Below are 11,033 nucleotides of genomic sequence, written 5' to 3'. Positions count from 1 at the left end.
TAACCCTTCAACCAGGGGAAAAAGAGAGAGTCCCACTAAACTGAAAGCTACAGCTGATGCCTGATCACTTGATGTTACTCAGAGAAAACAGACCATCAGCAAGGAGAAGAGTTATACTTGCAGAGAGATTATAATAGCCCTCATCAAGAGGGAGGGCTGTGGCAACAATATACTAAGGGATTAAAAAAAAAGTGTGCTAGGCATTAAAGTAGTCCAGTGGACATATCTGGCTATTCCCATGCCCAGTCAGAACTGTAAATGGAGGGGCACCTGGGTGGCTCAGTCGGTTAAGCATCTGTCTTCAGCTCAGGTCATGATCCTGGGGTCTTGGAATCAAGACTGCCCTGGACTCACTGCTCAGTGGGGAGTCTGCTTATCCCTCTCCTTTCCCCTGCTCATGCTCTCTCTTGCTCTCTCTCTCTCTCTCTTACTATCTCAAATAAATAAAATCTTAAAAAATATAACTGTAAATGGACAGATCCCAACAACCATAGACTGATAAGGACATGGGGTCAAGGGTTTAGATTCTCAAGGAATGGGGTCTGTGTTAATTCACCAAGCAAGCCACTTGGACCAGCAGAAGAGTTCACCAAAGAGAAGGGGAGTCTGGTAAGAGTGAAAGGGGAGGAAAATTGTGAGAATCAGTTATGACATTGGGACAAACTACCCTTTAGACAAAAACACCCTTTACAAGCAGTGGAGGGCTCTTCATCCCACTAACTTTCCTCTTGTTAAGTTATCCCAGAAATTGGGATAATGGTCCCAGGGTCCTGGGATCGAGCCCTGCATCGGGCTTTCTGCCCTGCAAGGAGCCTGCTTCCTCCCCTCTCTCTCAAAATCTTGAACTGTGACTGAATGCAGCAAACTTAGCATGAGAAGCAAAATGATTTGAGCTGTGCGAGGGGGATAGTTGAGTGGATGCTACTGGTAATCCTCCCCAAAGCCCTTTACAAACCGGCACACCTGACCCAAGCTGGGAGTGTTGAGCGGTAATAATTCTGCTCCCTTCTGAGAGAGTAGCCCTCCTTCAAATGGGAATGCCTCCCCCAGGAGACCTCACCCACCACCACCAATAGGCAGATCTTGGCCAATGACTGGATAGAACGTGCCTCAAGGTGAGATCGACACTACAGCACAACTGACATACCAGGGTTCCCTGTGGATTCAGAATGCAATAGTACATACCTGAGATCACATTCTTGCTTATCTTTTCTCCCCTGCCTTACCCCACTTTCTTCCCTCCCCTTCTATAGAGAACACCTTCAACCCAATGAATCATTTGATTCACTAAGGCCCCATCTCAAGTTCTGCTTCCAGGGAACCCAATCTAGAAACCACCATACTGAAGTGATTCTGCAAAAAATAAAATTCATGCACTACCATCTCACAGTTGATATTGTATTTTTTCCTAACTAATAAAAATAGAACACATTAAATATTTAATTAAGAAACAGCAGACTTTCTAAGCTGAGTTGAGGAGGGTATATCCACTTAAATTATTTTTCTAAGTGGTTTATTCAAAGCATGACCCTCTGGATAAAACATTAGGGACATCTTCTCTTCCTACAATCATATAATATGGCCAATATAACATGAGCACTTAAATTATAGCTAAGATAGCCTCACTAGGAGACTAAGTGCTCATACACAACAACTCTGATCATGAACATCATCAGCTCTGACATTGGGAAGATTACAGGCCAAAACTCTTCTCACTCTACCTGTAAAATAAGCAGTCAGCCAAATAGCTTCACCTACCCACCTTAGAACCTCACAGAGGAATTTTAATCTATCTAAAGCAAAATGAAAACCTTTGGCTATGGAGGACACTAGTTTTGTTCTACTGGCATAGTAAGTGAACCTTACCTAATCTACTCTGAAATATTAACCAAAAGTTTTAAAGCTATCAGAAGTCTCTTCCTATGACTACCCTAAATTTCTCTTGTGGAAATTTTGTTATAGACTTAGAAAAGAGGTAACAGACTAGTTTTCATCTTAAATAATTTAAATGCCTACACATATTTTATAGGCCCTGGCTTTCTAAGCACCCAATGTATCAGTCTCTGCTAACTTTTAGAGCATCTTGTCAACATGCCTATTGTCTCCTTGAAATTAAAAGTCCAAATACAAGCAGAATGACTCATCAATGGTCATAGTAGAGATGGATCTTAAAAAATAAAATCTCTGGGGATGCCTGGGTGGCTCAGTGGGTTAAAGCCTCTGCCTTAGGCTCAGGTCATGGTCCCAGGGTCCTGGGATCGAGCCCTGCATCGGGCTCTCTGCCCTGCAAGTAGCCTGCTTCCTCCTCTCTCTCTCTCTGCCTGCCTCTCTGCCTACTTGTGATCTCTCTCTCCCTGTCAAATAAATAAAATCCATAAAAAAAATAAAATAAAATAAAATCTCTGGGCACCTGGGTGGCTCAGTTGGTTAAGTGACTGCCTTTGGTTCAGGTAATGATCCCAGCATCCAGGGATCAAGTCCCACATTGAGCTCCCAGCTCCATGGGGAGTCTGCTTCTCCCTCTCAAGCTCTCGCTCTCTTTCTCTCTCTCTCTCTCTCTCTCTCAAATAAATAAATAAATAAATATATTTTTAAAAAAATAAATAAAATAGAGGAGTCAAGATGGCAGAGAAGTAGCAGGCTGAGACTATATCAGGTAGTAGGAGATCAGCTAGATAACTTATCAAACCATTGCAAACACCTACAAATCCAACGGGAGATAGAAGAGAAGAAGAACAGCAATTCTAGAAACAGAAAATCGACCACTTTCTGAAAGGTAGGACCGGCAGAGAAGTGAATCCAAAGCAACGGGAAGATAGACTGCAGGGGGAGGGGCTGGCTTCCAGCAAGCGGTGGAACAACAGAGCACTAAATCAGGACTTCTAAAAGTCTGCTCCCCTGAGGGACATCACTCCAGAGGCTAAACCGGGGTGAAGTCCATACGGGGTCAGCGTGGCCCCAGGTCCCACAGGGTCACAGAAGGATCGGGAGTGTCTGAGTGTTGCGCCGCTCGCAGGTATTAGAACGGGGAAGCCAGCTACAGAGACAGAGCTGAGGAGTGAGCTCTCAGCTCGGGGTTACCTTGAACCGGTCACAGGCTGGGTGAGCTCGGAGCATGGCCAGAGACCAGGGCGATAGGAGTGATTGAGCACTTTTCTCTGAGGCGTACTGAGGAGTGGGGCCCCGAGCTCTTGGCTGCTCCGGGCCAGAGATTGGGAGGCCACCATTTTCATTCCCACCCTCCAGAACTCTACGGAAAGTGCTCAGGGAACAAATCTCCGGAAAGTGAACCCAAGCGGATTACTCAGCCCGGCCCCCGGTAAGAGCGGTGCAATTCCGCCTGGGGCAAAGACACTTGAAAATCACTAAAACAGGCCCCTTCCCCCAGAATATCAACAAGAAATCCAGCCAAGACCAAGTTCACGTACCAAGGAGAACAGCAGAATTCCAGAGAATGAGAAAGCAAAGCATGGAACTCATGGCTTTCTCCCCATGATTCTTTAGTCTTGCAGTTAATTTAATTTTTTTAATTTTTTTTCTTTTCCTCCAACTAAATTTTTTTTTACTTTTACCCTTTCCTTTTTTAACATCTTTTAACTAGTATATCTTAACAATACCTTTCATAAAAAAAAATAATAATAATAATCTTTTTTAAACCTTCATTATTATCGTCACATTTTATCCTTCATTGTATCTAACTTTATTTTTTGTATACACATAGGGTTTTTCCTTCTAAAAAATTTGGGATACAACTTCTTCTAATAGATCAAAATATACCTTAAATCTAGCTCTGGGCTTGTTCTGGTCTCCAGCCTGAGCAAATTCTCTTCACTTTCTTTTTCTTTATTCTCCCAACCAACATACTTTATCAACTCCTTTTTTAGAAATTTAAAAAAAAAAATTGTTTTCACCTTTATAAGTATATTCCATCCCTTCATTGTGTTAACCCTTATATATAATTTTCATTCTTTAAAATTCTGGGAGGTAGTTTCTTCTAAGAGACCAAAATACTCCCAAAATTAAGTGGGTGACCCTGTTCTAGTCACCAGTCTAATATATATATTTTTTTTCTTTTTTGTATTTTTTCTTTATTAGTTTTCTTTTTCTTTTTTAATTTTTTTTCTGAACTTCTTTTTATCCCCTTTCTTCCCCTCATGATTTGGGGTCTTTTCTGATTTGGTTAAAGTGCATTTTTCTGGGGTCTTTGCCACCCTTTTAGTATTTTATTTGCTCCTTCATATATTCTTATCCGGACAAAATGACAAGGCAGAAAAACTCACCACAAAAAAAAAAAAGAAGAAGAGGCAGTACCAAAGGCTAGGGACCTAATCAATATGGACATTGGTAATATGTAAGATCTAGAGTTCAGAATGACGGTTCTCAAGGTTCTTGCCAGGCTCAAAAAAGGCATGGAAGATATTAGAGAAACCCTCTCTGGAGAGATAAAAGCCTTTTCTTCAGAAATAAAAGAACTAAAATCTAACCAAGTTGAAATCAAAAAAGCTACTAATGAGATCCAATAAAAAATTGAGGCCCGTACTGCTAGGATAAATGAGGCAGAAGAAAGAATTAGCGATATAGAAGACCAAATGACAGAGAATAAAGAAGCTGAGCAAAAGAGAGACAAACAGCTACTGGACTACGAGGGGAGAATTTGAGAGATAAGTGACACCATAAGATGAAACAACATTAGAATAATTGGAATTCCAGAAGAAGAAGAAAGAGAAAGGGGAGCAGAAGGTATATTGGAGAGAATTATTGGAGAGAATTTCCCTAATATGGCAAAGGGAACAAGCATCACAATCCAGGAGGTGCAGAGAACCCCCCTCAAAATCAACAAGAATAGGTCCACATGCCATCACCTAATGGTAAAATTTACAAGCCTTAGCTACAAAGAGAAAATCCTGAAAGCAGTCTGGGAAAAGAAGTCTGTAACATACAATAGTAAAAATATTAGATTGCAATGGACTTATCCACAGAGACCTGGCAGGACAGAAAGAACTGGCATGATAAATTCAGAGCACTAAACGAGAAAAACATGCAGTCAGGAATACTATATCCAGACAGGCTATCGTTGAAAATAGAAGGAGAGATAAAAAGCTTCCAGATCAAACAAAAACTGAAAGAATTTACAAACACCAAACCAGCTCTACAGGAAACATTGAAAGGGGTCCTCTAAGCAAAGAGAGAGCCTAAAAGTAGTAGATCAAAAAGAACAGAGACAATATACTGTAACAGTCACCTTACAGGCAATACAATGGCACTAAATTCATATCTCTTAATAGTTACCCTGAATGTTAATGGGCTAAATGCCCCAATCAAATGACACAGGGTATCAAAATGGATAAAAAAACAAAACCGATCAATATGCTGCCTACAAAAAACTCATTTTAGACCCGAAGACACCTCCAGATTTAAAATGGGGGGGGGACAACTTACCATGCTAATGGACATCAGAAGAAAGCTGGAGTGGCAATCCTTATATCAGATCAATTAGATTTTAAACCAAAGACTATAATAAGAGATGAGGAAGGACACTATATCATACTCAAAGAGTCTGTCCAACAAGAATATCTAACAATTTTAAATATCTATGCCCCTAACATGGGAGCAACCAATTATATAAACCAATTATTAACAAAATCAAAGAAACACATCGACAATAATACAATAATAGTAGGGGACTTTAACACTCCCCTCACTGAAATGGACAGATCATCCAAGCAAAAGATCAACAAGGAAATAAAGGCCTTAAATGACGCACTGGACCAGATGGGCATCACAGATATATTCAGAACATTCCATCCTAAAGCAACAGAATACACATTCTTCTCTAGTGCACATGGAACATGCTCCAGAATAGATCACACCCTGGGTCACAAATCAGGTCTCAACTGGTATCAAAAGATTGGGATCATTCCCTGCATACTTTCAGACCACAATGCTCTGAAGCTAGAACTCAATCACAAGAGGAAATTTGGAAAGAACCCAAATACATGGAGACTAAACAGCATCCTTCTAAAGAATGAATGGGTCAACCAGGAAATTAAAGAAGAATTGAAAAAATTCATGAAACAAATGATAATGAAAACACAACAGTTCAAAATCTGTGGGACACAGCAAAGGCAGTCCTGAGAGGAAAATATAGAAAGGAGAAGAAAGGAAGAAAGGTCTCAAATACACAAAGAAGAAGAAAGAAGAAAGGTCTCAAATACACAACCTAACCCTACACCTAAAGGAGATGGAGAAAGAACAACAAAGAAAACCAAAACCCAGCAGGAGAAGAGAAATAATAAAGATCAGAGCAGAAATCAATGAAATAGAAACCAAAAAAAAAAAAAAAAAAAAAAAAAGATTGATAAACCCCTGGCCAGACTTCAAAAAGAAAAGAGAAAGGACCCAAATTAATAAAATCATGAATGAAAGAGGAGAGATCACAACCAACACCAAAAAAATACAAACAATTAAAAGAACATACTATGAGCAACTCTACAACAACGAATTTGACAATCTGGAAGAAATGGATGCATTCCTAGAGACATATAAACTACCACAACTGAACCAGGAAGAAATAGAAAACCTGAACAGACCCATAACTTGTAAGGAGATTGAAAAAGTCATCAAAAATCTCCAAACAAACAAAATCCCAGGGCCAGATGGCTTCCCAGGGGAATTCTACCAAACATGAAAGAAGAATAAATTCCTATTCTCCTGAAACTGTTCCAAAAAATAGAAATGGAAGGAAAACTTCCAAACTCATTTTATGAGGCCAGCATCACCTTGATCCCAAAACCAGACAAGGATCCCATCAAAAAAGAGAATTACAGACCAATATCCTTGATGAACACAGATATGGAAATTCTCACCAAAATACTAGCCAATAGGATCCAACAGTACATTAAAAGGATTATTCACCACAACCAAGTGGGATTTATTCCAGGGATGCAAGGTTGGTTCAACATCCACGAATCAATCAATGTGATACAGTACATCAATAAAAGAAAGAACAAGAACCATATGATACTCTCAATAGATGCTGAAAAAGCATTTGACAAAGTACAACATCCCTTCCTGATCAAAACTCTTCAAAGTGTAGGGATAGAGGGTACATACCTCAATATTAACAAAGCCATCTATGAAAAACCCACCGCAGATATCATTCTCAATGGAGAAAAACTGAAAGCTTTTCTGCTAAGGTCAGGAGCATGGCAGGGATGTCCATTATCACCACTGCTATTCAACATAGTACTAAAAGTCCTAGCCTCATCAATCAGACAACAAAAAGAAACTAAAGGCATCCAAATTGGCAAAGAAGAAGTCAAACCGTCACTCTTTGCAGATGATATGATACTATATGTGGAAAACCCAAAAGACTACACTCCAAAACTGCTAGAGCTTGTACAGGAATTCAGTAAACTGTCAGGATATAAAATCAATGCACAGAAATCAGTTTCATTTCTCTACACCACCAACAAGACAGAAGAATGAGAAATTAAAGAGTCAATCCCATTTACAACTGCACCCAAAACCATAAGATAAGGAATAAACCTAACCAAAGAGGCAAAGAATCTATACTCAGAAAACTATAAAATACTCATGAAAGAAATTGAGGAAGACACAAAGAAATGGAAAAATGTTCCATGCTGGATTGGAAGAACAAATGTTGTGAAAATGTCTATGCTACCTAAAGCAATCTACACATTTAACGCAATCCCTATCAAAATCCCATCCATTTTTTTTTTCAAAGAAATGGGACAAATAATCCTAAAATTTATATGAAACCAGAAAAGACCTCGAATAGCCAAAGGGATATTGAAAAAGAAAGCCAAAGTGGGTGGCACCACAATTCCGGACTTCAAGCTCTATTACAAAGCTGTCATCATCAAGACAGCATGGTACTGGCACAAAAACAGACACATAGGTCAATGGAACAGAATAGAGAGCCCAGAAATAGACCCTCAACTCTATGGTCAACTAATCTTCGACAAAGCAGGAAAGAATGTCCACTGGAAAAAAAGACAGTCTCTTCAATAAATGGTATTGAGAAAATTGGACAGCCACATGCAGAAGAATGAAATTAGACCATTTCCTTACACCACACACGAAAATAGACTCAAAATGGATGAAGGACCTCAATGGGAGAAAGGAATCCATCAAAATCCTTGAGGAGAACACAGGCAGCAACCTCTTCGACCTCAGCTGCAGCAACATCTTCCTAGGAACATTGCCAAAGGCAAGGGAAGCAAGGGTAAAAATGAACAATTGGGACTTCATCAAGATCAAAAGCTTTTGCACAGCAAAGGAAACAGTTAACAAAACCAAAAGACAACTGACAGAATGGGAGAAGATATTTGCAAACGACATATCAGATAAAGGGCTCGTGTTCAAAATCTATAAAGAGCTTAGCAAACTAAACACCCAAAGAACAAATAATCCAATCAAGAAATGGGCAGAGGACATGAACAGACATTTCTGCAAAGAAGACATCCAGATGGCCAACAGACACATGAAAAAGTGCTTCATATCACTCGGCATCAGGGATATACAAATCAAAACCACAATGAGATACCACCTCGCACCAGTCAGAATGGCTAAAATTAACAAGTCAGGAAATGACAGATGATGGCAAGGATGCGGAGAAAGAGGAACCCTCCAACACTGTTGGTGGGAATGCAAGCTGGTGCAGCCACTCTGGAAAACAGCATGGAGGTTCCTCAAAAAGTTGAAAATAGAGCTACCCTATGATCCAGCAATTGCACTACTGGGTATTTACCCTAAAGATACAAATGTAGTGATCCAAAGGGGCACATGCACCCGAATGTTTATAGCAGCAATGTCCACAATAGCCAAACCATGGAAAGAACCTAGATGTCCATCAACAGATGAATGGATAAAGAAGAGTGGTATATATATATATATATATATAAAAAATGGAATAATATGCAGCCATCACAAGAAATGAAATCTTGGCATTTGCAACAATGTAGATGGAACTAGAGGGTATTATGCTTAGTGAAATAAGTCAATTGGAGAAAGACAACTACCATATGATCTCCCTGATATGAGGAAGTGGAGATGCAACATGGGGGGTTTGGAGGGTAGGAAAAGAATAAGTGAAACAAGATGGGATCAGGAGGGAGACAAACCATAAGTGACTCTTAATCTCACAAAACAAACTGAGGGCTGCTGGGGGGAGGAGGGTCACGAGAGGGGGGTGGGGTTATAGACATTGGGGAGGGTATGTGCTATGGTGAGTGCTGTGAAGTGTGTAAACCTGGCGATTCACAGACCTGTACCCCTGGGGATAAAAATACATTATATGTTTGTAAAAAAATTTTTAATTTAGTAAGAAAAATAAAATCACTATTATGATAAGTCATTTAGCATCACTGTTGTTGCTCTTTTGCTCTTAAGTCTTGTCTTTTATTCACATTGCTTTTAGGTCCTCTACTTTTTCTTCTTCTCCACTTGAAATTCTGCATTTTTGTCTAATTGTTTATCAAACAATTTACCTTAATTGTCACTGAAGTCAGATCTATTACTCCAAAAGCTTTAACAGTGATTCTCAGTTACATATTCAGGTTTAAATCTAAATAAGTACAGCAATTCTTCCTCCTCCAACAGGGCTTTTGAGAACAATTGCCAAATGATCCCATTTATTCTCCACTTGGACCAGCATCTCATTATCACATATCATAATCATCTGTGGATCTTTATAAAAACAAACACATGCCTGGCACTCTGTCTTATGGGTTCTGAATCTAGAGAAGGTGCAATCTGCCCATTTTAGTTCAGAAGCTCCACAGGTAATAATAATTAGAATCACTGGGTATTTATCAAGTGCCATGCACAGCATGAAATATGTAATCATGATTCTGATGATTACCTCTACTTAAGAACTACATCCGCAACTACTCCTTGACTACTTCCTTAAACCAAAGGCTTTAAATTACCTTTTCAGTAAAGATTATTAGCTTTGGAGTCCATGGTCAAGCTTAGGAGTTCATCAGTCTCTTCCTGTTGTAGGCAACTTTGTATGTGTGTGGGTGTGTATGTATGTATGAGAAAGAGAGAGAGAGGGAGGGAGAGAGAATTTTATTGGGAAGAGGATCCATTTGACCTTTCATCATTTCTTTAAAAAGCTTTCTGGGTGGCTCAGTCAGTTAAGCCTCTGACTCAATTTCTGATCAGGTAATGATCTCCTGGGTTATGGGGGTGGAACTCTGCCTCCATCCCAAGCTCAGTGGGGAGTCTGCTTGAGATTCTCACTCTCCCTCCTTCTCTGCCCCTCCCTATCACTTGTATTCTTGTTCTCTCTCTCTCTCTCAAATAAATAAATAGATCTTTTTTAAGCAAAAAGATTTCTGACCCATGGTTTCCTGGGTGGCCCAGCCAGTTAAGCCTCTGACTCTTGGTTTCAGCTCAGGTTGTGATGTAAGGTTCATGAGATCAAGCCTCATGTAGAGCTCCCTGCTCAGCTGGGAGTCTGCTCTAGATTCACTCTCTCCCTTCCTCTCTTCCCCTCCTCCCTGCCTGAAGTCTCTCTCTCTCTCTCTCTCTCTAAAAAACAAATAAATTGGGGCAACTGGGTGGCTCAGTGGGTTAGGCCTCTGCCTTCAGCTCGGGTCATAATCTGAGGGTCCTGGGATCGAGCTGCACAGTGGGCTCTCTGCTCAGCAGGGAGCCTGCTTCCCCCTGTGATATCTCTCTCAATATCTCTCTCTCTCTCTCTCTCTCTCTGTCAAATAAATAAGTAAATAAAATAAAATTTAGAAAAAAGATTTCTGAGACAAAAGTAGTTGAAGTACTGCTTAGAATAAAATTCTCCTGTCATTATATATTCACCTACATTTATTCATTCACTCACCAAATATTTGAGCCCCTACCACATGCCAAATATAATTTCAAAGTTTGAGAATATCAATGAACAAAACCAAGCCCCTGCTTGCCCTCAAGGAAAACTCTATTTTAGAGGAATAAATATATAATTATAAAATATGTCAAACAAGTCTTTGGGTCAGAACATAACTTCC

Source organism: Neovison vison, chromosome 13, assembly GCF_020171115.1.
Source record: "Neovison vison isolate M4711 chromosome 13, ASM_NN_V1, whole genome shotgun sequence".
Lineage (NCBI taxonomy): Eukaryota > Metazoa > Chordata > Mammalia > Carnivora > Mustelidae > Neogale > Neogale vison.
This window is presented reverse-complemented; position numbering follows the sequence as displayed.